The sequence below is a fragment of the Porites lutea genome, chromosome 12 (assembly GCF_958299795.1).
Source record: "Porites lutea chromosome 12, jaPorLute2.1, whole genome shotgun sequence".
NCBI lineage: Eukaryota > Metazoa > Cnidaria > Anthozoa > Scleractinia > Poritidae > Porites > Porites lutea.
In genome coordinates, this window is record NC_133212.1 from 17,578,290 (window position 1) to 17,592,712 (window position 14,423).

Consider the following 14,423-nt stretch of genomic DNA (forward strand, 5'->3'; position numbering starts at 1 on the left):
GTTACTTGTGATTTATATTCTTGATGTCGGATAAACAAGCTGCAGTTATCTATCGGCGAGTGACTCGATCGGCGAATGGCTTCGCGATCATGAAAAACAACACTTGTCTTCTTTCGTAGCTGGTCAAGGTACTTTAGTTCATGTGTTTTCATGTGTTTTTCGACAAACTTTCAAACAATCTCTTGTGGCTTTTTTGTTTGTTTTTGTCTTTTTTCTTTCTATTCTAAGAAATGAAGTAAAACGATTTGCCGCGGGCGCCGTTCTATCCTTCGCGAAAAATAATCTCAGCTAGCTTCCAATAATTTTTGGTGACGGTAATCACCAATTTTTCGTTTTTGCAGCCTTGTTCGCATCTGGGACAACGTTGGTCATGTTCGCGAAATAATTTTTTGTGACAGTTGTTAAAAATTTTGGTAGGTGAAAAAATCAAATCGTTCGCACTAGAAATGCCTTTCTGTTGACAGACTGTTTTGCAAAACCAACAAAATTTTGCGTAGCCCTTGCCTTACAGAAAGTCGACTGTATATTGGACTGTATATCGTTGGAAGTGAGAACCTTTGCCAGGTTTATGCATTTTTCTGGCAGATAAACGGAAGGTGATGATAGCAGTTTATGTCTTCCCAGTGACCAGAAGCGTCATCTTTTATTGTTACACAATCTTGCATATTGTAACGTCGATCAGGTTCCCCGTTTGCCCATTTGCTGTAAACGAGAGTCGTGTTGTCCTCCCACTTGTATGATCCCGATCTTGTCACGTCATTCAATCCGATCCAGACACCGCGGTCCGTCCTATAGTCATCTACAGAAAAAAAAACAACAAAACAAAACATAAAAACACTGCATGTGCATGGGAAGTAAACCTCAAATGTTTGAATAACATGTGGATAGATACATCAAATTTAGAAAACTTGAATGGTCATCACATTTATCAACTCTTTAGGCCTAGAAATAGCAGTAATCAGGTTGCAGGATTTTAATCCAATCTTGGCTGAACAACGATTTTGTTAACTAAGTAAGAGTTGCTACATTGTCAAATTGTCTGCACCAAAGGATATCACTAGTCTTGTGTTGTAGTAGTTTTATACAACAAAATTCTTATTTAGTGCAGAAGTTTGGGCAACAGAAACTGCAAGAAATTTCATGTCATTAGCCGGCCCAGTTGCGTCCGGAACGAAGCGTGCAATCTCATTTGACGCCAAGCCAATCGTATGGGTTACCTAAGATCTTCCTTATTCCATCTTCATTAAGCGCCTCGCCAAACACCATAAGATCGCTTAGAAAGCCTTTCAAGGTTGCTCTGTCGTCCGCTTTTAGACCAATATCATGGGTAGATATTAAGTTGAAGACAATATACCAGTGTGCCTGCACACCTTGAGTTGCCACTCTTGTACCGTTAAGGTAGAGATAAACTTCGTTGCTTGTGCGGTCCCACACTACAGCTACATGGTGCCATATATCAACTGGCGAGGGTGTGCTGAAAAAAAGCTTTTTTGTGACAATCGGAAACTTTACAGCAGCTTGTACGCTTCCTGTGAAAACTCTAAAGGGGCTACCGGTCACGCTATTTGAAATCTTAAAAAGTTAAAGCGTTTCTTCGCATCAATTGAATTCCAAAAATAATGGACCAGTTTTGATATTTAACATTTTTGCGTCTCGGTATATATCACTACGATTTACCTCCCCTTCGGGGGATAGTTGTACACTATTTTTAGGAATTGCAACTGTTTCATGACCGGGAAGCTCTTTTCTCTTATTTGTGATTTTTGACAGAAAAGATACCCCTTGTGTGTAAATTATATACACAAAACAATCGTACTCCTTTCCTTCGTTCACATGCCTAGTTAATTTAGAACGTTACGTCGCTGAGCTATAAATTTTCGTGACTTCTTCTCAGCCATAAAATGCATCGGTTAATCGTATTCAGATTCTGACCGCTGGGGCCTTACTAAAAAGTTGAATAACTTCAAAACCATTCAGCGACTTCCATTCATTTAGCGACTTTCTTAAAATTTATCTGGGACATTTTAATATCGCCGCGAAGTCTACGTCAACATTGACTTTACTATTGCAACCAAGGTTTTACAGCCTTATATTTCAAAATTTGTATTTTTTATATTGAATTATTATATCACAGCTAATGTAGCATTATTTTATCAAAGTTATTGAATAAACTGTTAATCAAATCCAGGCTTTTTAGTGACTAGTTTGAGAAAATAGAATGAGTTTAATATGACCAAATGCAAGATGCTTAAATTAATTGTCAGCAGTTTTCATTTCTCTCGGAATTTCATATTTTGCAGATTTTTTTATTCCGAAGCATCCTTTTACACTCAGATCAAGTTTTTTATGAAGAATAGCTCGATTTTTACGGGTTTTAAGTGAAACGGAATACGGTTAAATAAATCAAAATAACAGATCCAAGATGGCGGATGCCTGCAGTTCCTTTTTTATTAGTAAATGACGTCATCATGATTCTTTATGTCTCATGAGGGAAATTTGGATTCAACCAATGAATTCAACAATATGCTGTTATAATGACGTCAGCTTTCGTCATTGTGTCAAGCAAGTTACCGTAAAATTCCGAAAATAAGCCCTTCCATGTATAAGCCCCTCCAAATATAAGCCCTCGAAACTCGTAACGCAAAAAACCCTTCGTTAAATCGCGCCTCCGGCCAAATATAAGCCCTCCCGGGGGCTTGTACTTGGAAATTGCCCTCAAATACAAAGTAAAACAAAGTAAAAACGGTGAATATCCTTCCAACTATCAGGCTAGCCCAATCGATTTTAAAACGCAAATTTCCCTCCGTAGATAAGCCCCTCCAAAAATAAGTCCTCAAAAAGGGGCACTGCTTAAAATTGAGCCAACTAGTAGAATATTTACCTCGGTTGCAGTAAAGGTTGTAATGAAGCGGCTTGGAAACTAAAATTCGATAGCATTTTGTTTTGAATGAGGGTATGGGCATGATTTTCAGTTGAACATGCCTAGCTAGCGTAAAAATCGCATCCAGTCTAAGGATTAATTAGAGAGGGAAAATTTTATATATTTAGGCATGACAAAATTCAAGGGAACATTGGTTCTTAGAAACAACATATCATAGGCATGGAAAAAATGGGTTCATGCCCTCTCATCCCAAAATTGACCTAGCTAAACTTAGGTCCCAGATCTCTCGCCGGGTTGATAATTCATTTCCAGTTTTTGCTCGCCTGGTTTGGCATGCTGGGCATGCCGATAGTGAAGCCAGTTGTGTTTGGCATGCCCGGCATGCCGGGTATGAAATTGGAATGCCCAGCGTGACTGATTTTGATGTTCGCTCCAGCATCATGTCCTGAGAATCATATAATCGCCAAATATATCTTAGGGAGCTTGAAGTTACAGGTTTCATGCCCGGCAATAAATGCAGATTATAGCAAAAAAAGTCATGTTTGTCACAATGTATGTCACGGGATCGACTGGCAAAACTTAAGACAGAAGCCTGGATTTATAAATAAAAGCACAACAAAACAACATTATTCATGCATAAAATAGAATACTTAACTTGCAATCAAAGATTAATCCTTTTATTTCAAACCGATACTGACATTTCTGGGTCCAGATTTAAATTCGATCGCGGAAAAGCGTCTTAAACAATAAGATAACAAATCTTCTCAGTATAAACTTATCCATGCTTAAGTTTTAACGCGTCGGAATGTTTCCCGGTCAACAGCATTAAAAGACTGGTGATTATTAAGCTTACCAGGTCGTTCAAGTCAGTACGAGAGTACGACGTTAATTTTGCTTAGTTTTTCAGTGCGCTCCTTGTCGGCTATGCGAATCTCGCAAACTGTTTTTCTCCTTGCTGACGATAGTCCTTTGAGCAACGTCATCTACGTCATCCGAAGATACCCCGAGCACGCACGAAATCGGCCGAATTTCCGCAGAAGTGTTTTCGGATGACGATGAATCTAGTTTGTTGTAGCGTGGCAGTTGTGGCGTCACGATTTCGTCATGTCTCTTCGCACTTGTTTGTCTTTTTTTTTTCTGCGGTGCATGGTTGAGATGTTGGTGAATGCTGGACAAGAAATGGATTCTGCGAGAGACTGTAAGTACAAATTTAGTATTAATTTGGTAAAGAAAAAGCCTTAATATCGAACAAATCCCGTGAATTATCCTTTTGGCATTCAATTTATCTTGCTGTTGAGCATGCCTAAGAACTGCGGCATAAGTGGTTGTCAACTCGTTCACTTCGGATTGTTTCTGTTTGTATGTCTTGTAATCTTCTTCTGCTGCTAAGAAGACTAGAGAAAACTTCAAAAATAAGAAACCAAAGCTAAAAAAAAGTCAGATCTAATTTTATAGCTCGAGTATAATTATTTTTGGCACCTACGGTCATATTTTTTCACTGTACTGGTAAAGTTACTTATTTTTGCTGCATAGATTGACTGTTGTTTGAAAGACAATCAAACGGATATTACAATCACTTTTGGAGACAAAATAAAATAAAAATATCCGTAAATCAAATGCCAAAATCAGATTTGGATTTCGCTTTAAAAAAATGAACATGCTGCGTGTGTCAATGCAAAGTTGTAAACAACTCAATATAAGCAGTCTGTGAATGTGCGTTTAGGTCCACAAAACTAATTTTTTTTTTGGACATCTCATCCAAGCAAAGACTTAAGGCTTACATTGCTTGTCTACGAGTGTACTACAAAATGCTTTGCTACAGTAAGCCTCTGAGACGCGATTCTGGTAAATCTATAGGACGCTAAAATGCAAATAATTCTAATTCTAATGGTTTTCGAAATGATTTTGTACTATTTTAACCCGAAAATTATGATTGGGTTATAAAGCTTTTAAAACGGACGAAAACTAAGCTAATAAACATGTTCAATAAAAAAACTAAGATTTAGTCGCTTTTTCAACTTTGTTTTGTGGGCCGAAAAATTTACCTTTACGCAAAAACAAAAGCAAACAATGAGGCTTTTATTCGACATATTTTCTGAGAATTTTATCTGATCAATTTAATGTCACTAGCATTGTTTTCGTATAGGAATTTTCCTAATTATATGAGCTCACTTTTTTATACACCGTTTGAGAAACAACTTCGCTCTAGTTAAATCCTATTTTATGACCTATTTATTAGAACTCTAGGTAACATACGAAATGATGTAACCGGACAGGCTTTAACCTTTGGTCCTAATTTATTTTTTCTTCGCAACCCCTAATCAGTTGACGGGCCGTGAGAGAATATCGCCACAAAAAGATGCGAAAAAGTTTTCGCTGAGTTTCCTTTACATATTCCGGCTTTATATGGGTCTACACCTTACCTGCTTAAAAATGAAACTGTTGTTCAATTAAGTGTCAGTCAAACTCGGTATAATCTTGACTTGCAAATCCAAATGCAAAGGTTTATTTCGCAGTAGAAAAGCGTGTAAACATCTTCGAACAGCGTAATGTAAATTGGCTAATGTGAAACCACGTTTCTTTCACTTTATTTACCATGCATTTATCTCAATTGCACACTCTTGTGAGATTAGCCTCAGACAATTAGTTGCGACCTTTAACAGACTCAACAAGCCAGTATGAAAATATGTTAAGAGAAGCTGAGCTCTACATGTTCTTTTTTTTTTTTTTTCATATTGCCCTTGCATGTGTTAACATTCCATTTCTTTTTTGTTACAGGTAACTTCCAGACATGACGAGGAGATAATTACTTTTCTAGAGAGCAATTCTTTGGTACTGCCGTTATTACTGACTTACTTTGAGTTAAAAACAAAGAACACAGACACTGGTAATGACACAAAAACATTAATCCCTGGCAAGCCTACAAAAAAGGAAAGAGGAACTCAGACTCCTTATCAAAATGTGAAACAACATAAAAACAGCTTTTCTAACGTAGGGAAAATTGCGTTAGAGAGATTTGTAATTGCAACGTTATATTCAAGCACATTGCATTGTCAAACATCCTAATTTACTGAATAATGAACAGTGATTTTGGGGCTTAGCTCAGTTTGTAATGAACTTTGAAAGATATTCTATAACCTTGTATTTTTAAAAGCTTTCATGGAACATAGATGTATTTTATTATACAATGAAAATAGTCTCTGTCTCTCTTTTTATTGATTTTAGTCAATTCCATTTTATTCGCAATGTGAAATGGGAATCCTATTAAAGACTCATCAAAAGGGGTGAGCAGTTTTTACAATCCCCCAACAGGTCATCTCCGCGATGACGCTGTTTTATTACTACGGCAGAATCCCTCAGGGTTTTACTTTCTTGTGAAAATTAGAGCTTTTGTTATTTAAACTTCGCTGGGACAACCAAATCTATGAAAATGAAAGGAATAGCAATGACGTCATCGTGTAACCGTACATCAAAAGATAAGCACTGTGATCTGTTTAGTTTTTTTTTTTTAGCCAGGCTTAAAATATCTGTAGATTCAAGGAATTATAACCCGTGCGTTGAGAGCATGCCAGAGACCGATTTTTGGCATGCCCGGCATGACCCAGATTATGGCACGCCCGGCATTCCGGAGAATTTAGCATGCCGGGCATGTCAGAAAATTTGGCATGCCCGGCATGCGGGAGATTTTGCTGGGTATGAATTACTTATTACTAGAACCTAGGCTTCTCGCGGCCTGGGTGAGAAGGTTACAGAACCTCAAATTATGCTTACAGGGCATGCGAAATTCTGTTGCATGCCAATTTCAATGCAAAACCACTCTGGGGCCACCCCCTCTATTACCAGTGAGCAAATCATTGACGCTAGGCATGCGAAAAATCCTTGCATGCTAACCAACAATGAAAACATAGCAGAAATGTCCTCAATTGCTGAGTCATGCCCTAGGGGAGGCTTTAAAATACAGAATTTCCTGACATGGATGAGGGAATTTTCCGTAAACAGCATGTGATCATGCCGGCTAGGACGTATTGCCTCCGTATTGCCCCTTTTTACAGCTAGCTAGGCTCACTTTTAGGTTCCATGGCCTGAAATGACGTAAAATTCATGCCCTAAATGTAAAAAGTCCAAAAACGTCCTCGAAACTTTAGTTTCCAAGCCGTTAATGAATCGTTCGTATTAACAGCTGCAAATAACAATCTTCCATCCTGGATGGTAAATAAGACTTGACCGCCGCTTGATGGCCACACTGAATATATAGGGGAATGTAAATTCATGGGTTGAGACAATTTTACCCAGCTTGCGATGGTAAAGCTTCCGTCGCGAAAATTCCTGGCTGGAGTGGTGGCATGCGCTCCTGCTCCACTGAGATATAAGTGGTTCTTTCCATCCTCTTTTACATATTCTGCGCCATTAACTAGACTGTTAATTTGAAAACAGAAATGAAAGGCTTATTTTTTAAAAGAATTAAAAGAATGCCTTAAATAGCATGTTCCATTACGGGACTCGCGCTCTCGATGGAACTGGGGACTGTGTAAGGACCTTTAATCTAGACCACAGGAAGGCGTTCGACTTACAGATCATCACAGTCTGTTGATGGCAAAGCTAATGCAATATGATATTAATCCTTACATCATAAATTGGATTGCAGCCTTTCTTTCCAACAAGCAGCAACGAGCCAAGCTAGAAAAAGACTGCTCCTCCGAATGGAGTTCGGATCGTGCCGGGGTTCCTCAAGGGACCAAATTGAGCCCCTGGCTGTTTCTTGTTATGCTTAACGATCTTAGTGCAGATACTTTGAGCGGTCTTTTCAAGTACGTGGACGACACTACAGTCTACGAGGTAGTGGAAAATAAAGGGTCTAGTCATGCGCAGGCATTGTTGACGAGGTGTCTGCATGGTCTGCTAAGAACAATCTCCAACTCCACCCCAGTAAACGCAATGGAATTATTTTGTTTCCGAATTACCAAGCGGATCGTAAAGACCGAGTGGCCTTTCCTTTTGCGTTACTCGTGGATGACGACTTGTAATTGGCAATGTGACGCTTCAAGCATAAACTTTCGTAAAGATTCACTCATCAGACTTACGTGATATCATGGTCTGTTCCGTCCAGTTTCCAATGAGCTATCACATTGTACTGATCTGCAGACAACAAGTTTTCAAAAAGAACTGTATTTTTTTATTGAAATCTAAATCCCTTAGTTTTAGTGTTATGTAAAGTGAGTTGAAAATACGTAAGGAGAAACCTAAGTCCTGTCTCGATGCAAAGTAAACTTTATAACTCCATCAGAGAGCAATGGTTTGTCGGATTTTTTTCTAAATTACCCTTCTTTATAATAACTGGTTGCTATGGTTATGGAGTGTGACTTCCTAAGTGGCATGAAGTCGAACTTGTTTCAAGCAAAAATCCTCATTTCCGCCATTTTTGTGCCAGAAATTTATTAAACGATACCAAAAGGTGGAAAAATATTCAATTTTTCATATATTTCAGATGTCAAGCAAGACCCTCCCGCACAGAGGGTCGCGTACTACCCGAACTGTGTCATTTCTTGCTCCTCAAATGATTGGTTGTGCGAGTTCGTAGCCCAATCACCGTGTCCCGTTCTTCGTTGTACCCATATCCCTTTCAAGCGCCTGCTGCGCAGAATAGTCTCGTGCTGGATCTTCTACGGCAGTGTTTGTCCTTAGAAATTAAGAAAACAATTAAGGCAGGCTCTCCATTAGTATATTATCGATGAACTGCTCACCTCCATTTCAGCAGACAATTTTGTTTATATTATACTATCTCCAGTTTACCTTGATCGTGAGTGGTATTAGTTTTGTTCTGGACAAACATCTCGAAGATAAATTTGTTCTCGCTTTCGCTTTGAATGGTCACTCGATTTCCTCCGTTTGCTTGACAAATCTGTTTTGCTTGTTTCCAGGTGCTCTTCTCAGAAAATTTCTTGTAAACCTTGGTGCCAAATTGAAACCATCCATCAGGAAGAGCTGGTAACAAATAAATGTGGTGGTAAGTGCAATCATTGCCTTTGAATATATACAGAATTTAGTGGTTTAGCGTGGCCGACCGGATAGAGCGCTGGACGTCTCTGTAATCCGAAGGCCCCTAGATAAGGTTCCGCCCAGATCACTTGCTGAAAGTTTGTTCTCGGTGGTTTTAAGGTCAAATCTTCGACTACCCTTGCAAATAGCCAACTGGTTGGCCTTCGGCCAGTTGGGATTAATCTTAAACCCTGTTATTTTATTTTTGTGTCAGTGTCTTTTTTTAGTTGTCTGCACTGGCCCACAGGCGTTTGCACTATACATACCGCATGCCGAGGGTAAATTATTATTATTATTATTATTATTATTATTATTATTATTATTATTATTTAACAGCTTAAGAGGAGTTGCAAATGACTATTACCTTTTTTATGAATACAAATATCGACAGGACAGTCATCCTGAACCTGAAAACAATGGAAAACGTAGGAGATATAGGCCTTTGACAAAAATACCATAATACTCTTTACTGTCCCTCCGAAATTTTGCTATTATATTTTTTTCCATTTCTCTTGAGACTTACGGCAATCCCCCCAAGAGAAACTGAAAACAATGCTTTTGGAGGGACAGCAAAGAGTATTATCATTGTATTTTGAAAAAGGCCTATTCATTCTCGGAGATCTGAGATACATAATAATATGCGAAAACTAATTGTGACGTCGTTGTTAAATTGATAGACTTTTAACATACCAGTTTGCCCAATGAATTATCTTCCCAATTTGAAGTCTCTTCCACAAAATATTAACTAAATGACAGTCTGAATATTTGAACTTCTGAAGGGGCTAACACTAATGATTCGTGCAGTTATAGTTAAATTTCGAGTTTTGCAAGCGAAATTGTGCGAAAAGTATTTTATTAGTTTATCATCATCGAGTTCATCAGTTTTACTTCCACCCGACTTTTGTTTTTCAGCCGCTATTTGTAGAGCGTGTTCAAAGAATTATGAGCCGGTGCTAATGAGGCAAAAATTGCAAACAAGGCCTTGCCCATAAACTTACTGCTGTTTGAAGATAAACAAACCCTGGCTTCGGTTTCAAGTCGTTTGGACTTGCTTCCTTGCCTGATTTGTTAAGCTGACATGTAAACTGCCCAGTGTCGCTCTCGTGCTTGTTGACTGACATGCACTGTGATATTTCCAAGCATTTGTTAAGGCACAATTCTTGCTGATGTGTTGTCATGGTTTGGAGGACATGGCCATACAGGGCGACGTTTCTTTCGCCCGTAAAGAGAAATCTGCCACAAGAATGCACCGCGGAGATGTGAATAAGTACAAAACAGACGATCATTGCGGTCTAGTTGGTTCGCCTGCTTCGCTTAAACCTATACAGGAACAACAACAACAACAACAACAACAACAAAAGATTTCAAAGACTAAAGTTTTGAATAAAGATAGCTATTTCAATTACGCTCCTTTGATACAGGTGTCAGTCAAGTGGACATTGTGCACTGTAAAGGAGGAAGTGCCGTTTCAATACTCACGAAACTTTCATAGAAAGCTTAAAAACAGTTTGTTGCATGACCGAGTCAAATTTCACCCTGGCGGTTGCATTAATGAATCCAATGGGGTTCCGCTTTTGCCTTCTTTGAGAACGTTTACTTTAAGTCATAGGGGGATGGATTGTCTTGAATAACAAGTAACCTACAGTGTGGTTGCTAATCAATCAGAAAAACATGCAATTTGTCATCTTAATATAAAATGAAAATTTTCTTTATGGGATTGATTTGTAAATTTAGTTCAATTCCCTTCATGTGTTAGTTCTAGTTTCATTGTTAAACTGATTGTTCTATGTGAATAACTGGGCATAAAATGCCGAATTGTGCTTAACCTATATTACAAAAGACTGTCTTTGAAAAATAAACCACCTCAGTTGAGAAAAATTGAATAGGAAGGTAAAACGTGTGCACCTATGAAAACGATAAACAGTTCCTAAATTATTTATTGAAATTAAAACGTTAGCTTGTTAACTTACCTTAACGTTAAGTTCACACACAGCAGGAATTAATGCAAGAGTTAAGTGCCCTTCAAAACAAAAAGTATATTAAAAGCCTGGTGAAGAGGGGCAAGGCACCAATATAAACTCTTAACATGGCTGCCTCTCACTCAGTGGCTTTATTACTGAGTCGTTGAGGACATTCCATTCACGCTACATACCTTCATCAAGTCACCTAGACTAGCTTCAAGTTTCAGAATTAGAATTAGAGCACAATAACTATTATTGACATACAGGTGTTTGAGCTTCAGTACTTTTGAAATTTCCTTTTAGACACCAAAGTTTCAAAGAAACTCAATGAAAACCAGTCTGAATAAGGGTTCAAAATAATTGAATTAAGTTGTTCTACATTAGGTAATTGAAACATTACCTTAGACAACTGTAAGAACGTCCTCTGAAAGATCACGCCTGGAAAATTCCAAGTGAAAAATACCAAACCTCAAATTTAACGATTTAACGAAAGACGAAATGCACTAAATGAGTTGATATGGGTCTTTGAAATAATCATGGTTAAAGCTGACAGAGAAGGCAATGGTAGTTATAGGTCTACGCACATCGCTGATGAAATGTTCGAAATGTTAAATGATTCGATCACGAACGTGAGGAAATACCCTTCAAAGTTCTAGAAGTTGCGAAGGATTTAACTTGTAAACATATTGACAGCCGTTATAGTAATTTCGGTGCCGATAAACATCCAGTGAATCTACACCCACGTGTCAACAAAATCTTGTCAATTTAATCCTCGTGATGTTGGCGAACCACCCGATCGCCTTGATGATAAAGTATTTCTTCAAAAGAAAAGTACTGCAATGAACGGAAATCTTGTGCAATTCATAAAGTAATACAGTACTTGTACTTAATAATACCTAGCTTATAGTCACGCCATGATTGGGTAAAGGGCGCCTCTCAAAGCTGCTCCTGTGTATAGACTGTCCTCCCTTCCCTCCCTCTCCCCTTCCATGATATTGATGCAATAGTGCTAGACGGTGCTGTTCTGAGAAAAATGTGAATTGTAAACTAAAGCTAGAAAGCAAGAGATTGTGCTAAAAAAGTTTGGGGGCGTACCTGTGCTTAAAATTCTCCCGAGGCTTGCTTAGATTTTTCATATATTTGTCTGTAATTTTTCCCGGGACTTTCTTACAGACAAATCTATAGAAAATTTTAAAAAGTGGTTCTAGGTCTTCTAGCGCATGTAACGCTCTCAATTGTTTTCAGTAGATTCCTTAGGAGTGAAGCTTTGTGTTACAACTGATATTTTTTTCAGAACAGCCGTTTTACGGAAATGATTAGATTCTCATACAAACACTGTAATTTCTCACGGGGTTGCTTTTTAATACTAGTCGTCAAGATGGGTTCCGAAACCGTGACAAGGTCTATATTGTAAACATGCTTCAGTCGGTGGTGTGTTAGACCTTTCGATAACTCGGGGAGGTTTTTCTCACTTAACCCTTTACATCCTAAGATCAAAATTTGGATTCTCATTTGTTGCCCCTATTTATTTCGCAAAGAAGAAGTGGGGAGAAGTTGACAAAATATCAAGCAAATTCATCTTGAGTGATCATATCCGTAATTCTCATGACCACTCTGTTTTACAAAGCATTGACATTACAAGGAGAAAATTTCTCTTAGGGCTTAAAGGGTTAAAAAAAAATTACAACAGAACAAAACAAAACACAGTATTGAACTTACTTTTCAATGTTTTTCTAGAATGTAGGGATGACATATACATTAAAGAGAAAAAAATCATCCGATTGAATGTAGGAGAAGAGATTAACAAAATGTAATTTTTATGCAAATTTCTGACAAATAAACGGTAGTTGGCGGTTGCAGTTAATGTCTTCCCAGTATCCAGAACCCTGATACATTATTCTCACGCACTCCTGACTGTTGTCACGGCGGTCAGGTTGCCCGGATGCCCATTTAGTGTAAACAACATCCGTACTGTCGCCCCACCGGTATGATCCTGAGCCTGTAACGTCATGCAACCCAATCCATATCCCTCTGTCTTTCTCGTAGTCATCTGACAAAATCAACAGTAAAAAAAAGGAAACAAATTATAAAAAAGCCTTTTTACATGACGTCACGTCGTCCATGTTGGTGTCTCAAAATAATGAAACGGCGGTCATGTTGGTGTCCCAAAGCGATGTTCTGGGAGCTAAACTCTTTTCTTATGTAGACGCTTTCTTATTTTTCGCAACGCTCTATAAAGTATAAGTAAAATTTTAGGCCTCGGATCATGTTTAAACCCCCCCCCCCCCAACCCACCGGGGTGTACTGGGAGGATGGTTCCAAAGGCCTTTAGAATTTTGCTGTTTTTTGAAAATATCAAAAGCAGTCTAATTTACGTAGGCTCGATTTCCGCTGCTCTCTCGTTCCTCCCCGAGAAGAGAGGAGGAGGAGGAGCGCGGGCTCAGTTCCCGAACAGCGAGTGGTAATCGAGTCTATAAATTATAGAGCAGCCGGTGAAATGCTCTACAAAATGGTTATGTAAATACCATGGAAACTATGAAGTCATTGGAAATGCCCACCATCTGGAATATACTTAAGATTCATTCTTTTTAATAGCTCTCCAACTGAGCAATTAACACAGGTAGATCAATTTATTTTTGTTACATCTGGTTATCATGCCAATCATACATACCTATGACGTATTTAGATTCCTACGTTAAGCGTTACGTACCTGATATCCTCTTGATGCCAGTTTCGTTAAGAGCTTCGCCCAACACCATAAGATCTCCCAGGTATCCGTGGAGTGTTTGGTCCTTATCCGCCTTAAGACCAATGTGATGGACCAAGTGAGATCTGTCAATTAGGTACCAGTGTGCCTGCACAACACTTGTTCCCACCCTCGTGCCATTTAGAAAAAGACTGACCTCATTGGTTACTCGATCCCATACCACAGCTGCATGAAACCATGCACCAATCGGAGGCTGGCTGTAAAGACATTTTTTAAAAGTTATGTCTCTATTTGACATAAAAGGCGATTTATCATCGGCGATTTGTATCGTTAAGTAAATGTGAAGCGATTATCACGGGGTGATTTTAGATCTTACCCATACTTAAGTGTTTTCAAGCGCCCTAGTTTCCTTGTTAAAAACAACAACAATATCAACACTTAGTTGACACTCAAATAAAGTGCATTTATTTTTTTATTTATTAACAACAACAACAACAACAACAAAACACACACGAGCACGCAACGAAACTCCCAGGTTCATATTAGCGTTTTTGCGTCGTTTTTGAACCTCCGTTTCGTTAGTTCTAGAGGTCGAAAACGCCTCCAGTCTGCTGACACCTCTCGTTTCCAGGCTATTTTTGAATGTGTGTTATCAATATTCTCGTCTTTTCCCGCGATTTTTGAGCATTTAATCATGGTCTGCCCAAAAAGCCGTGCATTTCCGAAGACCCCCGTTCTTGCCTATTCACACTAAAACGATTGACTTCCATCTTACCTGGTACTCCTTTTTCGAGAACTTTTCGAAAACTCGTCGTTTTCGTTTCAAAAAATTAGTTGG